Source organism: Tenrec ecaudatus, chromosome 13 (genome assembly GCF_050624435.1).
Source record: "Tenrec ecaudatus isolate mTenEca1 chromosome 13, mTenEca1.hap1, whole genome shotgun sequence".
Taxonomy (NCBI): domain Eukaryota; kingdom Metazoa; phylum Chordata; class Mammalia; order Afrosoricida; family Tenrecidae; genus Tenrec; species Tenrec ecaudatus.
Genome location: NC_134542.1, coordinates 124,110,192 through 124,121,255, shown reverse-complemented (window position 1 = coordinate 124,121,255; position 11,064 = coordinate 124,110,192). Strand labels below are relative to the sequence as shown.

General features: G+C 48.7%; 1 long non-coding RNA gene across 1 annotated transcript; it reads left to right on the top strand.

Moving 5' to 3' along the window:
- The first annotated feature begins 1,491 nt into the window (after positions 1-1,491).
- On the top strand, positions 1,492-5,483 carry LOC142424620 (uncharacterized). Its single transcript, XR_012779376.1, has 3 exons — positions 1,492-1,629; positions 4,507-4,588; positions 4,893-5,483. It is a non-coding gene; the product is annotated as an uncharacterized LOC142424620 (long non-coding RNA).
- The last annotated feature ends 5,581 nt before the right edge of the window (positions 5,484-11,064 follow it).

Below are 11,064 nucleotides of genomic sequence, written 5' to 3'. Positions count from 1 at the left end.
GAATGTGACAGGTGTAAATTTGGAGTTCAGAGGGCAAAAATATCCTTCGAATAGCCTATGGATAACATTGCCAAGAATGGGAATGCCAGAACATACAGTTGTGTTCATCTGGAAACTCCCCATAGACCAAGAGGCAGTCAGCCAGTCACACAGTTTACAGTCACATGGCTTACAGTCAGGGGAGGTGCTCGCTAAGGCGGTGTCCCTGCACATATTCACTCTGCACATGAACAGATCATCTGAGAAGAGGGACTCTGTGAAGGAGAACGCAGTGTCGGGATTAGAGGGTGATTCATCAATAACCTGCAGCATGCAGGTGCCACCGCCGTGGCTGCATGTGGTAAGTCACAAGGACATGGAGCACTGACTGAAGAAGATAAAGACTGCAGCCTTCACTCAGGATGGGTTTTATCTCAAAAAATCTCCATAACTGGACACCTTTCGGGAGCAACACGATTAACAGAGAAAATGTGAACCTGAAGGATTTCAGCTTGCTGGTATCCACAGTTCCCTCTCATGGAAGCAGAAGTCAAGAAAGCAGATGATGGATTGCATGGGCAAACCTGCTGCCAAATACCTCTTTAAAATCAAAGATGTTATTTTGAGGACTGATGTGCACCTGACCCAATTCATGGAATTTTCTATTGATTTACATGATAACAGAAGACAAATGAAGAATTAATTTCTCTGGATTGTGGTACTGGCATGTCATACCAACTGCATGGACTCTGAGAAGTTTGAACAAGAGGAAAAAGAATATCCAGAAAGCTCCTTGGAAGAGGGAATGGTGGTATTCCGTCTCACATACTTTGAATGTCGCATCAGAAGGGGCCAGTCTCTGATGAAGGACATTATGCCCAGTAAAGAAGAGGGTCATCCTAAAAGAAGGGTCCATCAACAAAATGGACCTCTGCAGTGGGCTGAGACACAGCCACAGGTGTGAGGAAGGCACAGGACTTTCCTTCCGCTGTGTGGAGGTGATTTGACCAGTACCCCCTGCTTTTCCTTCATGCTCCCCTTTCTCAGGGATCCTGGTGCCTGACACCTTGCCTTGTGCCCCGCACCATCATCTAGTGGGCTCCATTGGCTTCCCAACGCTGCAGGCCTGTAGTCGCCCCGCCCCTGTTTGTCCTGTTTCTGTTGCCCCCCCTTTGCTGGTTTGGTTCATGGCCTTTTGATCATCTCCGTCTCAGAGGGAGAAGTATAACACTGTGCTGAGACAGAGGTGGTCTGATTGGCACTTAAGCCTTATGTCCTGCACTGGAGAGGTCCCCAGCGGAGAGAGAATGGGAGAAGGCAGATGTGCCCTCAGAAACCAGCCTGACCAGGTGGTTTGGGTCAGGAGGTTTAGGGAGGCCAGTTAGCCTGTTTGGTTGCTCGAACATAGGTGTTGCTACTGTGTCGAGCCTGGCCAGCGTGGCCAGCCTCAATGTGGAGCCACTGCCTCGTATTCCCTGCTTCTTCCCTGTGTAATCTGTGAACCCTTATTTCCCCAGGATTCACTGACATGCCCCGTGGGAGCACCCAGACTATGTGTCTGGAGGAAGGCCCAGGTACCAGTGGTGGACACGTGGAGCTACAGGTGACACAGCCTGCATTGCCACCTCTGAAGTTCATCCTTCCCCAAAGGTAGTCTCATAGAATCCCAAGGTCATAGTCCGTCCTTCCTCAAAGAGTGTCCTGAAAAACCCCATGCTCAGAATTTGTTCTTCCCCAAAGATCGCTGTCCATCCTTCCCCAAAGCTGGTGCCCCAGAACCCAACATTCAGAGTTCCTTCTTCCTCAAAGACAGTCCTGTAGAAACCCACGGTGGGAGTTCATCCTTCCACAAAGGTGGCCCCATACAACCCCACAGTCTGGGATACCCTTTCCACCACGGACCCTGGAAAGTAAAGGCAACAAAGGCCCAGTAGGAGGGGGTCCAGCCTTCTCTTCACCCCTCAGAGCACACAGATTTGACATTTCTGAAAGTTAACAGCGTTCATCCAGGTTGCTTCTACAAAGAGTTTGGCTTTCTGGTAAACAGGAAAGGCACCCACAAATACCCAGGCTTATGTGGGCACCATCCCTGGCCTGTGTCTGAGTAGAGCTTGGGCTCACTTGCCCATGAGGCTTCCCAGGTTCCCAGCAGCCTCTTCCTGGTGTTTTCCTGTCTCCACACAGGTTGTGGGGCTCTGAGCAGCAGCATCCTGGTTCTGCATTTCAGACTTTGGTTTTGAAAGGGCTTCACGGGGTTGCAGGCAACCTGGAAAAGGTTTTCCTGTTGATGGAGGGTGGGTTTGATGTGTACCTTCCTCATGGCATTTCCTGAGGGGCCCTGCCTGCAGAATGCACTTCTCTGCTGGTCAGAGGTTCAAACCCACCAGCTGTTCCCCAGGAGCGAGATGTGGCAGTCTGCTGCTATAAATATGTTGTCTTAAAACCCTAATTGGGACACTTCTGCTCTGTCTGACACAGTGTCATTTGGGTCAGAATTGACCCAGTGGCAACATTTGTAAAAATACTATCTCATAGGGGCTTGAGCCAACTTCTCTGGCAGCTCTGGGTTTCTGCACAGGAGAGGGAAGTACTCAGTCCCTGGTGAAATCACTTTAATGGAGGGGAAGTTCTCGGTCCCTGGTGAAATCACTCCCTAATGTGGCTCTGGTTTCTACACAGGAGAGGGAAGTTCTTGGTCCCCGATTACTCCCTTTGTAGACACAGCTCTGCCAGAGGCTTTTTCACAGTGTGGTTCTTCTTCCAGCAGTGAAATTGCTTGAGCCCCTAAAGCTTGGCCGATGCCCCAGGGCACTTGTGTGAGGAATGTGCTCACCCCAGCTGCGCCTCTGCTCAGATGCTGCTCAGAGGTGGGATGAGCGCCATCAGCATTGCCTTCAACGCTTCGGTGGCCTTTTCTATTATATGGATGCCAACTGGCAAATCCAGCAGGGCACCGCCCAGTTGTTCCTGGACCTGATCCAGGGGAGGCAGCGCATCCCTTCTGTACTGGGTGCAGGGACCGAGAGCCAGATGGGATTTGTCTTCAGTGTGTGGGGTCCACAAGTCCTCCATGCAGACTGCAGGTGGTCTGCCTTGTGGGGTACACAGACAGTGTCCCGTTGAGTGTCTGCTTGTCAGCTCTCTAGGTCTTCAGGGGTGTATTCAAGTTCAGACAAGTCTAATTTTCAGTTGCAGTCCAGAGTTGAGGCTTTGAGCTGGAGGGTCTCTGCTGCTACTTGAACAGCGAGCTTCAGGCAGAGGCAGGCAGTAGCCAGTGCATCGGCCCAGTGGTTGCCCAGGACCTGTGGTGTCTTGACATTTTGGAGCTCGGGTGATGTGTGACAACTCCCTGTGTGGTGTGTGACAGTCCCCCCTTGTGGTGTGCACACACACACACACACACACACACAACCCCCAGTGTGTGACAGCCCTGTGCCTTTTCTTTCTCTTTTTCTTCTTTGGAAATGCCTGTCCAGGTCTTGGAACAGTAACAAACTCCCTGGGGCTGGGACTGGCATTGGCCCACTCCAGCTGCAGGGTCCATGCGTCACAGGTAGGAAGGGGGGCTTGGATGAATCCCCACATGTGTTGCCACAGAAGTTGGGTCTCTGCGTGCTGCTGAAGTCAAGCCAAAATGTCTGCTCCAGTGCAGGCTTTGGTGAGAAGAGAGCGTTTTATTGGGAGCAGACTAGCACAGGACACAGAGGGATTCTTCTAACCGCCTTCCTGAATGCAGACAGGAGGGACATTGAGTCACTGGGGAGAGAGTGTGGAGAACGTTGAAGTGGGGTTTGTGCATTGGTCAGTCAGTGTCACGCTTTCAGTACTGGGGGTCATCCCTGGGCAGTGGTCCTCGTGTCCAGGCAGTAAGACCACCAAGACAGCACAGTGTAGCGGTTTTTCTCAGTTCTCTCTGACTCAAGAGCATCAGTTTTAGTGAAGTTTTTCTTAAGCATTCTTATTTCTGTTTGAAAATCAAAAAGTAATGATCTATTTAAAAATTTTAAAATCATTTCACGGGGGCTCATACAAATCATTACAATCCATACAGATCATTTGTGTAAAGCACATTTGTACATCCGTTGCCCCTCATCATTCTCAAAACATTTGCTTGCCACTTAAACCCCTGGCATCAGTTCCTCATTTCCCCCCGCCCTCCCCATTACCCCCTCCCTCATGAACCCTTGATAATTTATAAATTATTATTTTGTCTTATCTTATATTTTCCAATGTCTCCCTTCACCCACTTTTCTGTTGTCGGTCTTCCAGGGATGAGGTTATATGTAGATGCCTGTAATCGGTTCCCCCTTTATACCCTACCTTCCCTCCACTATTTAAATTTTCATTGCTAAAAGGAAACTTGAATGAAGCATATGGAAATAATAAAATTATGTAAATTTCAGTTTATAATAAAACTAATCTCCAAACCCACTCTTTGCCATCTCACTGAGTGCATGGATGCTACTCCCAAGCCTCCCTGGACACTTGAGACAGCCTGTCCTGACATCCTGCCTGTTTGTTTTTCAGACCAGAGTTGGCCCAGGCTGAGTCCTTCTTCCCCGGAGTCACGTCTGCTGTGGAGCTGAGCCCACCCCTTCTAACCGGCCAGGTGAGGCCTCCCCCAGGCCCTGTGTGACCTCTCCTGAAGTCCCAGTGCCTGGCCCAGAGGAGAGACACTGCTCCTGCCTGTGCATAGCACCCCTGAGGTGCAGAGGAACTTAGTACTTGGTGGTGGTGAGGGCTTGCAGGTGGAAGTGGAGGAGGGGTTTTTGAGGAGAGGAGGGAGTGCACTGTGTGGGAGCCACTGGGCTCAGGAAGCTGGTGAAGTCTGGCATCCAGGACGTCCTCTGGGCTGGAAAGTCAGGACTCTGAGGACACCTGGATGCAGAGGAAGGTGCTGTGCTTGGTTACAGGTGCAGCGGCCTGCTGGCCAAGCCTCCAGTGATGCCGTCTGAGGGGTGCAGATGCTCTGTGAATTCTCCAGCAGCAGTCTGGACTGAGCTTCTCTTGGGGAGGTGGCTGGCACTTCATGGGGAGCACATGTGCCTCGTCTGGATGTTGAAGACAAGCTGCAGCTTCTGATCCACAGAAGAAGCAACTCCCAGACTCCTTGAGAAACCTAGTGATGTTCCTGCACACGGCTGTTTTAGAATAGTTTGATCTTGGACTAGTTTGGTATTTGAGATTGTTCCTGAGGTCACAAGGTAAAGGCAATTTAGTTTCACTCAGCCAGGGACAGACCAGAGTCCACTCTTTGGACAAGATCTGATCAGTTCACACTGCACTCCCAGCCACCTTCCCACCTGCACTGTGGTGCAAGGCCAAACCTCCCCCAGTTCTCTTTGTGGTTGTCAACGCTCAACATTTGTGTGTTTTGATTGCTTCTCCTCTGAGAAACCTAGTGGCAAACCCTTTGGTGATGGCCCAGGTAGAGTAGGATAAGGGGTTTCCACTTCCGGTTGTAGTCCATTGCGTTTATGATAAAAATGTTCACTAGCATTAAATGAAAATTTATGAAAGCATTCATGATCTGAACTCTCCTCTTCATTTCCATCTCACCACTATGTGCGTGCACAGCTTTCCATCCAGCCATCCACACCGCCATCCAGTCACCCCATCCCAGTTGTCAGGTGCTGTTAAGTGGGTTTGACCCCTGTCGACTTTCAATGTTCGACATTGCGAAACACGGCCTGCGCAGCACCGTCTTCACTGTTACTGGGTTTGAGCCCGTTGTGGCCTTCAGGTGTCCGTCCATGTCCTTGAGGGTCTTCCTCTTTTTCACTGGCCCTCTGCTTTACCGAACAGGATGTCTTTTCCAGGTACTTGTGTGATGATGTCATGTCCGACTGTGAGACACAGATTCACCATCCTTGCTTCTGAGGAGCATTCTGGCAGTCCTGCTTCCAAGGCGACTGGTTTGCTGTTCAGCAGGTCTTTGGTCCTTTCAGCCTGATTCAGAGTCCCAATGTAGGGTTTCACAGACCAGATCTTTACAGAAGCAGGCAGCTGTACCCTTTACCTGCAGAGACACAGGTGTCTTGGAGCTACCAGCCTCCCTGTCAGCAGCACCCACTGGGGTCATTGTCAGAGCAGAGTCTCTTTGCATCCTTGGCTAGCACTTCATGAGTTGGGTGTGTACTCTGGTACCTGTATGCTTCTGAGGTGCTCACAGATTGGGTTCCAGAAAAACTTTAAGCCCTTGCTGATGGCACAGAACAAGTAGACTCTCCACCTAAGGGGATGCATTAGACCAAGGATGATTCCATATCCCATGTTTGGTACCAGCCTCCCTAAAACCACAGGAAAAATAATTATTCTTCAGTGAATAAAATGGTTGTTTTTTCTTGAGTAAAGTGGTTAATGCCTGCCTCCTCCCAGCAAGTTTACTGCCCTGTGTGTAGATGTGTGAGTCCGCTGCTGTGCAGGGTTCCCTTCCTGAAGAAAGCTCCCAGTACCCTTCTAGAACCGATGAATGATCTGATCTCCTTGGAAGACCCTGATAGACAACATCTACTGATCTGAACCAGTGGAAATTTTCTCTTGCTGACCAGTTGCTTGACTGTTTTGCTCCATATTTGATTTATGGCTTATGAGAGCTTGGACAGTGTGTTAGGCAGGGTTCACTAGAGAAACAAAACCAGGACATTTGTGTTTGTTTTGGTTTTTTTTAATAGGAAAGAGCTTTATAATCAAGGGCAATTTCATATTGAGAAAACATTCCAGCCCAGTCCAGATCAAGTTCTTAAGTACGTTTTTAGCCCATATGTCCAATAACAATCTATAAAGTCCTCTTTAGACTCACTAAACACATGCAATGATGCCGAATGCAGGAAAATCACAGGCCTGTGGGTGGGCAGTCTTGTGGATCCAGTGGTGGTGTAAGCATCTCAGTGCTGGCAGGGGCCTCCACATGTTTTCTCCAGCTGCCAGGGCTCTGGCTACATCAGGGTAAGTCCATTTGGCTTTTCCTCTAGAATGTCTTGCAGGGAGTGTGCCAAAATTTATGATTATATATAAAAGGATAGGTTTATACATCGAGAATGAATATAACATTAACCGAGCAGTGTAGAAGACTTAGTTGAACTCACTTTCATGCAACCATTAACATACTGGAAATCCTTCAACTGAACTGGGATGCCAGTCCAAGGTCAATGAAGCAGACATTGGAATCTTCCCTCAGGCAAGACAGGCCAAGTCTGCCTGAAGGCAGCAGACAGCAGGGTTAGTCAGCAATTGTCAGTAGCATGGGAGCTTAGGAAAGCCCCCTATACTGCCACAGGATCCACCAACCTCAAGCTCAAGCAATGTACACAGCAGCAGCCTGGCAAAGCAGATCTCAAAGAAGCCTCAAGCTCTAGCCATCCCATCCATGGGTTGGCTTGGCCCACGGGTAGTGCAGTCCAGGTTGGGGTAAAGCATAGCTCAAGCTGGTCCCATGACCAGGCAGGAAGAGAAAAGGGAAGGGGCCTAGGAAAGCCATTTCTCTCTTTGCCCGCTAATCAAGTTTCAACATGATTAAACTCTGCCCACATGTTCTGATTGGCCTACTTGGCAAAATAGCCCTATCACAGAGAATGTGAGTCTTTCAGAGCCTTGTGAGGCCTTCCTGGTGAGGTTATCTATCATCTTTCTATCAATCATCTGTCTTCAAACACATGCAATGATGCCAAATGCAGGAAGAACACAGGCCAATGGGTGGAAAGTCTTGTGGATCCAGTGGCAGTGGAAGAATCTCAGTGCTGGTGTGGGCCTCCACATGGCTCCTCCAGCTCCAGGGCTCTATCATAATTCCATGTGTCTTGCCATCAGGAATACCAAGCAGAGTGTCTGTGTCCCTCCTCCAGCAGGCTATTTATCTCCGGAGCGCCTCCAAATGAGGTCATCAAGCTGCAACCTGATTGGTAGGGTAAATTCCACCCCTTCACTCTTAGTAGTCTCAAGTTCACACCATATTACAGAACTACCACAGGCACCGTATGCATTGTATAGCAACCACATCTCTTGCAGGTTCGAACTTGAACATTCAGAAACAGCTCTGGTGGCCCGCTCAAAGATGGTGGCCAAACTGGGCTTTGAATGCATGTCGGTCTCCACAGTCCTGTCACTAACCCAGCTACTGCACCATGCTCCTTGAAGGACCCATTATGTCTATCCAGGGACTCTCATGACAGGACTTCAGCCTCTAAACTTCCCATTTTAGTTACTGTTTAGGTTCACCCAAATTTAAAAAACTTGTGTATGTTCTGCTTTGATTTGTCTGCCATGACTGAACCAGTTGGAACCAATTCCAAGCTCTAATTTGAACTGTAAATCTTTTCATGAGTGGTGGTGGAGCACTCAACTCTTTGTGCCACTCAGGAACTCCAGTTCCATATACTTCCTGTGTTAGGCCAGGTTGACCAGAGAGACAAAGCCAGAGACACTCATATATGTGTAAGAAAGAGCTTTATATCAATAAGTGCTTATATATCAAAGACACATCCCAGTCCAGTACAACTCAAGTCCAAAAGTCTGATGCTAATCCATAAGTCCTTCTTCAGACTCATAAAGTCACATGCAATGATGCAGAATGCAAGATCATAGGCCTGTGGATTCCACCAATGGTGGTGGAAGCATCTGTAGGGCAGTGGTAGCAACCAGGGTCAGCCAGCAGGAAGGTGAATGCAGAGAGGGAGAGAGATGCCCCGAGAAGGCCATGCCCACAAGGAAGCTCCATCAGGCTGTAACCTGGTTGACAGGCTCAATTCCACCCCTACACGTTTATATAGCTTCAACTTGGCATGAAATTATGTACCTACTACACTCCCTCGCCAACCTCAGAAACTCAGGTGTTTATGATATAAAAGTAAAATAGAAGGGCTCAATAGAAAGTAGATGTTTAGAAACTTATGATAGCAACATGTACAAATATGCTTGATGCAATTGATACATGGATTGTAGTAAAAGTCTTAAGAGCCCCCAATAAAATACCCCAAAAAAGCCCCAAATAAAAAGATTTTTCATAAATAAAAGTGAAAGAGAAACACAAATAGAACTATCAAAGAAACTAGAGAATTACAAATATAACTAAATGGGAATCACAAACTACTGACGATCCCTTTGGTTGATATTGTTTCATAGATGAGAAATGTTGTCATGGTCATAGAAAGAGGTGGACATGAACTGCTTACTTACCCAGGTACAGGCAACAAGCTTTTGATCCTCCTTCCACAGAGTTGATAGAAACATTTTTCTTGTATTATAGTTGTGTTTTATGTGAAGGTTTACACAGCAAGTTTGTTTTCCAATCAACAGTTCCTACACCATTGTTGAGTGACCTTGGTCACACTTCTTGCAGTGAGGTAGCAGCTGCCTGTTAACTCCCTGGGCTCCCTGTTTTCTTTTGTCCACTTTCCCTGTCTCCTCCTCTTAGGTTTTCGGAAAATGTTACCCATTTAGTTTTGTAGTGTGGATTGTCCCCGAGACCACATTTTTCACTGGGTTAGTGGTGGGTTTTAGGAAAGTTGACTTACAGAGGTGCCTTGGGTTTCAAGTTAGAAGTTGTACTCTCAGGGCAACAGTCTTCCAGGTTCCTTCAGTGTCTTTCAGTCCAGTAAGTCTGGTCTTTAACTTTTATTCTACATTCCGACCTATTTTAACCGGGTCCTTTGATTATGATCTTGGTTAGAGATCCTCGATTATGATCTTGGTTGGTAGTTGGTATTGGGGTCCACCTAATTATTCTCTTCTTAGGTTTCAGGAAGCTGTGGTCCAAGGGTACTGTTATTCCTTGGGGCTAATTGCTTCCTTGAATCTTTGTTTTTCGTTGTCCTCCTATGTTCCAGGATGGAAGGGTCCAATACTTGCTTCCTAGAAAAAGTAACATATCCTTAAGAGAAATGGCCGTTATATCCAACATCATTTCCTAGACAATGGACGTGACCAGGGTGAGTTGACAGAACCCCTGGATCCGCAATATGATGAATTTGGGCCACGTTTCATCTGGATTCCATGTGACCCGTTTAACAGCCGAGCTGTGCCTAATGTGGCCCTGCTATCTGCGGGACAGAGGAGCTTATTATCTCTAGTTAATCACTCAAATGAAACACAATTGACTGTTCCGTTTCACTCCCTCAGCTACGATGGATAGATTTGAACTGAGCAGCACTGGAAATTCTTTGACTGAACAGAGGGAGACTGCAGTGGGGAGGAGCTCCTCGGGACCCAGGCAGTAGTCCCCAGGGACTCCCTGTGCAGAGGAGATGCCCCTGAGGAGCTGGCTCCATTTCTAGTGTGAATGGCCCAGGTCTTGGAGAGATGAGCTGCTCAGGGCTGGACAGCTGCGCCGGTTTGCTCCAGAGGACTGGGGACTGTGGTGGTCTGCTCTGCCTGAGTGATTGCAACATCCCCAAAGAACTCGGGGGGGGGGGGGGGGAGCAGGGCAGTCAGAACTCACTTGTTCTCTTGACAATGTGTATTTACAGGAACTTTTTGGATGTCAGGGTCAAGGAAAGTGTGCCCCTATCTTCAGAGGTCATGTCTGTGAGATATTCATGGAAAGAAGCCTTTGCTGGGAGGTTGGAAGTGTCCTCTGGCTGGGAATTCACAGCGTTTCCACATGGGAAAGCTGCCCAAGAGGAAGCTGAACTGGGTTGGCTTGATGGGCCAAGGTCAGAGCTTGTTGGGACAGAAGGCCCAAACGATATGAGTTCCCTGAAGAAGACCTCTCTGACCATCTTCCAGCCCAGTGAATCAGCGGCTGTCCCCTCAGAAGGCTCATCTGGTGGCTGCTGAAGCAGTGGAGCCACATGGCGAGTGGCTGTGGGGGTGGACGGCAGGGAAGCAGCACAGTCTTGGGTTCTGATCACTGCTCCTCGGGTGGCTGCCAATGGGCTTCACTGGGTGCTCTTTCCTGCACAGGAATAATAGCTTCTAGACATGTCTGCTGACAAAATTGACCCCTGTTAGGGGCTGTCCCTGGTGTCTGTAGGAGACAGAAGGCCACGCTGTGGCCAGGAGCAAACAACTTGGACAGTATCCCTGGCTGGGGCAGGGACATCTGCAGTGCATGGTCACATCCTTTCCCAGGCTCTGTTACCCCTGCCC